The 7361-nt window shown below is 39.5% G+C and overlaps 1 pseudogene; it reads left to right on the top strand.

The window, feature by feature from the left end:
* Positions 1–2125: 2125 nt before the first annotated feature.
* LOC101432653 (STE20-related kinase adapter protein beta pseudogene) lies at positions 2126–3094 on the top strand (annotated as a pseudogene).
* The last annotated feature ends 4267 nt before the right edge of the window (positions 3095–7361 follow it).

The following is a 7361-nucleotide window of genomic DNA, read 5'->3' as shown; positions in this document are numbered from 1 at the left end:
TGCCCGCAAGGAGTGTCATGCCACGCAGGGGTGTCCCCCGTGTGGGGGAGCCCCACACACAAGGAGTGTGCCCCGTAAGGAGAGACACCCAGAGTGAAAGAAAGTGCAGCCTGCCCAGGAATGGGGCACACGGAGAGCTGACAAAACAAGATGACGCAACAAAAAGAGACACAGATTCCCATGCTGCTGACAACAACAGAAGCGGACAAAGAAGATGACGCAGCAAATAGACGTAGAGAACAGACAACCGGGGTGGGGGGGGGCGGGGGGAGAGAAATAAATAAATAAATCTTTTTTAAAAATCTTTAAAAAAATAAAAATGATGATCACTGAAATTGATAGTCACAAAAAATAAAGAAATCTATGAGTCCATAATGATTAAAAAAACAATGTTTTAAAAAATGGTTACCTTTGGAAATTGCTAGACCACCACTTCATTAGTCTCTAAATTGGCAAAAGAAATAATTTACCATTTTTCCTATCTTTCCTATATAAACTATATTTCAGGTTACCAAATATTTGACAAGGAAAGTTCTTGTTTATAAAAACAATTCCAGGGAAGCAGATGGGGCTCAAGTGCCAGATTCTGGTTACCATTTGGGAGAACCTGGGTCCCATCCCTGGGGCCTCCTGGTGAAAAAGAAGAAGAGAAAATGTGCCCATGCCACCCACATGAGTGCCTACATTGTGAGCCAGTGCCCTGCACAAGTGGGTCACACAGCAAGATGATGACACCTCAAAAGAGAGACAAGGGGAAATTCAAGGTGAAGTACAGTAAAGACTAGGAACTGAGATGGTGCAATTGACAGGGAACCTCTCTCCACATCAGAGGTCTCCAGGATCGAATCCCAGTGAATCCTAGAGGAGAAAAAATGAGAAGAGAAGACAACACAGATAGCAAAAACAGTAGGAAGGCAGGGGAAGGGGAAGGGAGGAAATAAACAAATCTTTAAAAAAACAAAACAATTCCAGTTATTAAGTGAAGAATGAATGAGAGTATCAGAAAAATTACCATTTGTTAACCCCAAATGAATAATGGCTGTAGCAACAATCATCAATATGTGCTTATACTATTAGGTAGAAGGTTTATGGAGAAATTTAGAATGGAATGGATGGTGCTGACAAAATCCAAACCCACCGATCAATCTTAACATCACTACAGTAGAACAACCAGATAGTACGTGCCTCCTGATATGGTACATGACACCTGATGTATGCTTGCCTCTCCCCCAAAAATATTGAAGATGAATTTCATTTAAGCTTACCCATTTATAAGAAATACTAATTACCCATTTATAAGAAATACTGGATGTATTTATTAGCCAGCCAAAGGGGTGCTAATGCAATATACCAGAAACTGGTTAGTTTTTTAAGGGTATTTATTTGGGGTAGGAGCTTACAGATACCAGGCCATAAAGCGTAAGTTACTTCCCTCACCAAAGTCTGTTTGGAGCAAGATGGCTCATGACGTCTATGAGGGTTCAGGCTTCCTGGGTTCCTACATTCCTGGGGCTTGCTTTTCTCTGGGTTCAAGGTTCCTTCCTTCCTGGGGCTGACTTCCCAGGTCTTCAGCATCAAACTCTAACATCAGAAATCCCTGCATCAAAAGCTCCAGTGCTGTCCTTTGCCATGCCTTTTATTGCCCTGATGACATGGCCCAATCAAAGCCCTAATCATAACTCAATCATGCCCAGTAATAGACCAGATTACAAGCATAATGCAATATCTATTTTTGGAATTCGTAATTATATCAAACTGCTACACTGGGAAATAGAGGAACATCACAAGTGTCTAAATGATACCAGAAAGAAGCATTCGGCCAAATGATTAAATCTGTTATGCACATTCATCAGCCAAGATGAATAAACTATTTCTTTAAAAAATGAGTGGTGGCGGAGTCCCAGGAAGATGGCCCCTGTGCTTCAATGCTCCATGGGCCATGCAGGGGGCAGCCTAGGGTGCCCTTCTCGCCCCTCCACGGGTCAGGCTCCTGGGCCCATCGCCTTCCTGAGAGGAGTTACTGACCATGGTCACCGCCATATTTCCACATCTTGAAGACAAAACAAAAATCTTCTACTTTGGAATAGATGAATTTCTGTCACTTTTTGTGGACCAAAGCGATTCAATGTTACCTTTGGACTGTTTCTGTACATCAGGAACGTGAGCTGAATCACTCACACCTGGAAAGCTGTCTGATACCAGCACTCATACATCCTTGGTTGATGAGCCAACCCTTTCCTGGTTTCCTCCACCTTCTACCACAACCAGTGATGTGATATGTTTCCCTAACCTTTCTCACTATGAACTCCAAGTGAGAGAGAAGAGGATTTGACAACCTGACTTCTGTCCACCGCCCAGGACACCCTCCTGCAGGAACACTGGTGTCTATAAAAATTACAAATCTGGAAAACTGCACTGAAGAACACCTGAAAGCTTTACAGTTTCAGCAAGTCAACTCTTGAGGACTTACTTCCCTGAAGGAATGAGTGAAACTTTAATAAGAAGCATTCTTTTTGGAGCAGTGAGAGGGTTGCTAGTGAAATGGCTATTTTCACAGGAGTTTTGAAGCCAATCATATCCTCCTTTCTGGCCTGTTCCATCTGCATGGTTTGGTTGAGCACAGAAGCATAGGGCTGTGTATGCTTTCCCACAGTTCAGCACATCACTGCAGCTGCAGCTGAGCCCAGAACTGCTCAGACAGGATTTACATGGATATAACGTGCAGTCAGAGATTTACAGGCTGTGAATTCGTCAGGGGGCAAGTACCTTTCTAGGATGTGCAGAGGACTCAGAAGCAGTGACAGAATCTGAAAGGTCTTCCCTGTAGCCCATTGAATATCAGTATTTTTTCAGTCACAATCCAGAAGGAAAAATTCCCAATCCTGTGTAGACTAAGGGATTGGAGAGAGTATGTGTCCAGTAGAATGTGCACAGTAAGTGATGTCAGATGCAGATGCCACCCTCAAAAACTTTCTTTCCTGCCCTCTTTAGCTAAGTACAACTCTGTTTGCAACAAAATCCTGAGAAAAGTCCATTAGCAAGCAATTTATTTACCCATGTACTCTTAAAACAGTCTTATCTTGAGTTTCTTTAACAGATCAGAGAGCAAAACCCGGATTCAGTACTTTCGCAGTGGCCTCCTGCTTATAACAAGTCATCTATAGCCAGTGTTATTTTGGACTGAGCCAGAATGTACTTTTTTTGATGAAAAAGACTCAAACTGGGAATTCTAAAGCTGCCAAATCATTTTATGTCCTAAATACTTGACACTTTCTCCTTGCTGCTTTTTCTTCTGTGTTGCTTGGTACAAATATCAGAATTATACTTGAAACTACAGCTGGTGCACTGAGGAATCTATCATTTTAAGCCAATTTGTTCAAAGGTACATGCTAATAGCCCCCTCGTTTAACTCAGAGTGCTAATCATAACACCAGGGAAACTTTAGAATTTTCAATCCAGCATCTAGCTACATTTAGTGTCTTCTTTTGTTGATTTTTTCCCAAAGCTGTGACTAACTCCTTTCTTGATCTTTCAATATAATCTTTGAGTCATTTCTTTTCTTCAACATTTTGTGCCTTTAGAGAAATGAGCCCTCACAAGACTGTTCTTCCAAGTACATCTTTTCTCCCAGACTCAGTAGCCTTTTTGATCACTTACTGATAGGCTAGCAGGCTAGTTTATCCTGGCACCAAACCCTTCTTGGTAGAAAGGAAAATGTTTATACTTTCCCATTTTCTACTGCTGGTCCTTTCGGTAACATCAAACTGAGCCTCAGTCACATTAAAAGATTCACTTGAAATACACAGAGAAGTTAAAGGTACTAAAATAACACTTTTCAGCCTATATAAATTATAGATCAGAAATTCATGCACCCTTTGGGACCTTAATAAATATCCATTGAATTGGGGGGAAAGTAAATGGTGTGAAAGAGGAGGACACTGCTACACATTAAAAGAAACTTAAGAGCTACAATTTCTTCCATTACTGATTACACTTGTGATTACTAATGGAAGAAACTGTTGCATTGATGTGGAGAAAGTGGCCATGGTAGCTGCTGAGGGTAGGGAGAGAGAAGAAGAGATATGTGGGGGCATTTTCAGGACTCTGAGTTGTCCTGGGTGGTGCTGCAGGGACAGATGCTGGACATTGTATGTCCCACCATGGCCCACTGGGTAGACTGCAGGAGAGTGTAACCTACAATGTAAACCATTAATCATGTGGTGCAGCAGTGCTCTAAAATGTATTCACCAAATGCAATGAATGTGCCATGATGAAGAACGAGGTTTCTGATGTGGGAGGAGTGGGGTGAGGGATTTGGGGGGTATATGGGGATCTCTTATATTTTTTGAATGTAACATTTTTTTTTAAAATAGAGGGAAAAAAAACTTAAGAGGCAGATCAAGAAATGTGTGCACCTTGTTTGCATCCTGATTCAAATAACCCAACTCTGAAGTCACATTTTTTAGATAATTAGGAAAACGTGAACATGAACTACATTTTTGATGATAGTAAAGAAGTATTGATAATTCTGTTAGGAACGGTAATAGCACTGGGTTATGTAAAAAAGAAAATGTCCTTCTCTGTCAAAGATACATGCTGTAGTATTTATGGGTAAGAATAAAATGTGATGTTTGGATTTTACATTAAAATAGTCCTGAAAAAGAAAAGTGGAAGGCAGGGGTACAGGTGAAACAATATTGGCAAAATGTTAAGTTTTCATCTGGTGCTGGGTAGATGGGGCCTCATTATCCAAGTCTATCTCTTTTTGTGTAGATTCAAAATTTTCCAGAATAACAAAAAATAATTAGCACGTTTGATTACCATGCAAAGGTTCTTTGCAAAGTGTGAAGCTCTATACACATATGGGATGATATTTTTATAAGGCAGATAAAAAGCAGATAATGGTAAGTAGATTCAGGGGATAGAATTATGGCCAATGAGTAGAAGAAACTAGCACCTGTAAGGGTGCCAAAGCAGGCTTTCTGCAACACGGAACGTTTAGGATTATATTGCTAGAGACCCACTTGGCAATAAACATCAAAATCCAGCAATTTTACTTCTACAAGTTCATTGAAGATCTATCCTATGACTGGGCAACAATATGTGTCATCCCTACCTAAATTACAGGCTCCATTCTATCACTATCTCATCATCCTGTTTTATTTTCTTCATTGAAATTAACATTATTTGTGATTATCTAGTTTGTACTTTTTTTTTCCTATCTCCCCTCTCCCACGAGAAGTTAACACTGAGGGCAGGGACTTCGTCTCTCATACTGAATCCCCAGCACCTTATACAGTGCTGAATACAGTTAAGCTGGAGCCCCAGGGAGGAGACAGAGCCATTTGCCTGATAGTCTACAGCTGACCTTGTGGAAAAAACAGAGGCGCTAAGCCCAGAGGAACCCAGGAGGCCTGAACCCTCAGAGACGTCAGCAGCCATCTTGCTCCAACATATGAAAATAGACTTTGGTGAGGGAAGTAACTTATGCTTTATGGCCTGGTATCTGTAAGCTCCTACCCCAAATAAATACCCTTTATAAAACCGAAAAAAAAAAAAGGATGATGCCTTATAAATATTTGTTGAATAAATAAATGATGTGTATTACAGTATATTTAATTATAGTAAAAATTGGAGACAAGAGAGTGTCTAAAATAAGAATTTGATTAAATAAAGAAAGGACTATCCATAAAATGGTAAATCATTCAGGTATGAAAAATATACTATGGATAAAAGTTCATTGTCATGAAAACCTGCTATAATTAGGTGAATAGTTGAGATGAAAAATGGAATATAATTTTGTAAAAAAAAAACTTTAAAAAGAAAAGTCTACATAGAAAAGACAGAATAGTATACAATGAGGTATAAAAATGATTATAAACAGATGGTAGAATTATGAGTTGTTTAATCTATTGTTTATATTTTTTATATTTCTACTTTTCTGCAGTGAAAACAATTCAGTAATAAGAAAATAAACCACCTTAATATACAAAACTTAAAAATTTTCTAGCAAATTAAATTTTAAAAAATAATATAAACCGTCTTGTGAGGAGGTAATAAGCTAGCTTCCTGTCTCTACATGCATTCAGTCTTTAACCAGGTTACTAAAGAAGAGATTTCTTTCCTGCACTCAGTGAGTGATCTGACTGCATTGCCTCTGATAACCCACCAAATGCTTAAGATGTGATTTTTGGACAATTTTACCTCTGAAACATATATTTTCTAAACATATTTTGAACTAAACAAGTAATACATTACTTATTTCTTCTTATTTATTTGTAAATAAGTTATGGAAAGGCTATAATGTAAAAAATAAGCACAGGCATTTTTCACATGTTTCTGATCTGGAGGGGAGCCCTCTGTTAATGTGCTGCTTTATATTTGAGAATGCACTACACTTCAGTGTAATTTTCTAATGAGTCTACAGTACAAAGGAAAGCTCAAAAGGTATAGTTTATGCTGTCAGCAATCAACCAATGGTGTTTTTGAGCAACTTCTATATACAAACCATTGTGCTGGGTAGTAGGGGAAACATCAAGAAGTATAAAGCACCATTCCTGTCTTCAGATGGTTGTACAAGAAATCCATCATATTTAGAAATGGAACTAGAATCAAGAATCTGCCCCTGGGGTTTTGTTTCCTTCTGAAGTTATCTCACTCCAAGTGCCACTGGTCCCTTCACAACAGTTCCCAGGGTGTCCTGACCCTAAGGAAGAGCAGACATTCTTTTCCTTGGTATCACTTAGCATAGCTGAGACAATCTAGAACTTTCAAAAAAACTAAATGCTGGTTCTGGCAATATTGCTTATTAGAAAACTTTAAAATTTTTATGCTATAAGTCTCTTAATATTCAAGGTGGGATATATCAAATATCTTTAATGTATATCTAAGCTTGCAAGGAAGAAAAATGAAAAGACTCTTTTTTTTCTCCCAAATTCTACTCAATTTATTCATTTTTTAAAAGATATTACATTAAAAAAATATGAGGTCCTCATTCGCCCCCACCACCCCCACCCCACGACTCCCCCCACAATAACACTCTCCCCCATCATCATGTCATATCCATTGCGTCTGGTGAGTACATCTCTGGGCATCGCTGTACCCCATGGCCTGTGGTCCACACCATAGCCCACACTTTCCCACGTTCCATCCAGTGGGCCATGGGAGGACATACAACATCCGGCAATTGGCCCTGAGCACCACCCAGGACAACTCCAAGTCCCGAGAATGCCTCCACATCTCATCTCTTCCTCCCATTCCCTGCACCTAGCAGCCACCATGGCCACTTTTACCACATCAATGCCACATTTTCTCTATTATTAACCACAGTAGTTCATGAATAGAATATCATTAAGTCCACT

The sequence above is a fragment of the Dasypus novemcinctus genome, chromosome 13, assembly GCF_030445035.2.
Source record: "Dasypus novemcinctus isolate mDasNov1 chromosome 13, mDasNov1.1.hap2, whole genome shotgun sequence".
Lineage (NCBI taxonomy): Eukaryota > Metazoa > Chordata > Mammalia > Cingulata > Dasypodidae > Dasypus > Dasypus novemcinctus.
This window is presented reverse-complemented; position numbering and strand designations above follow the sequence as displayed.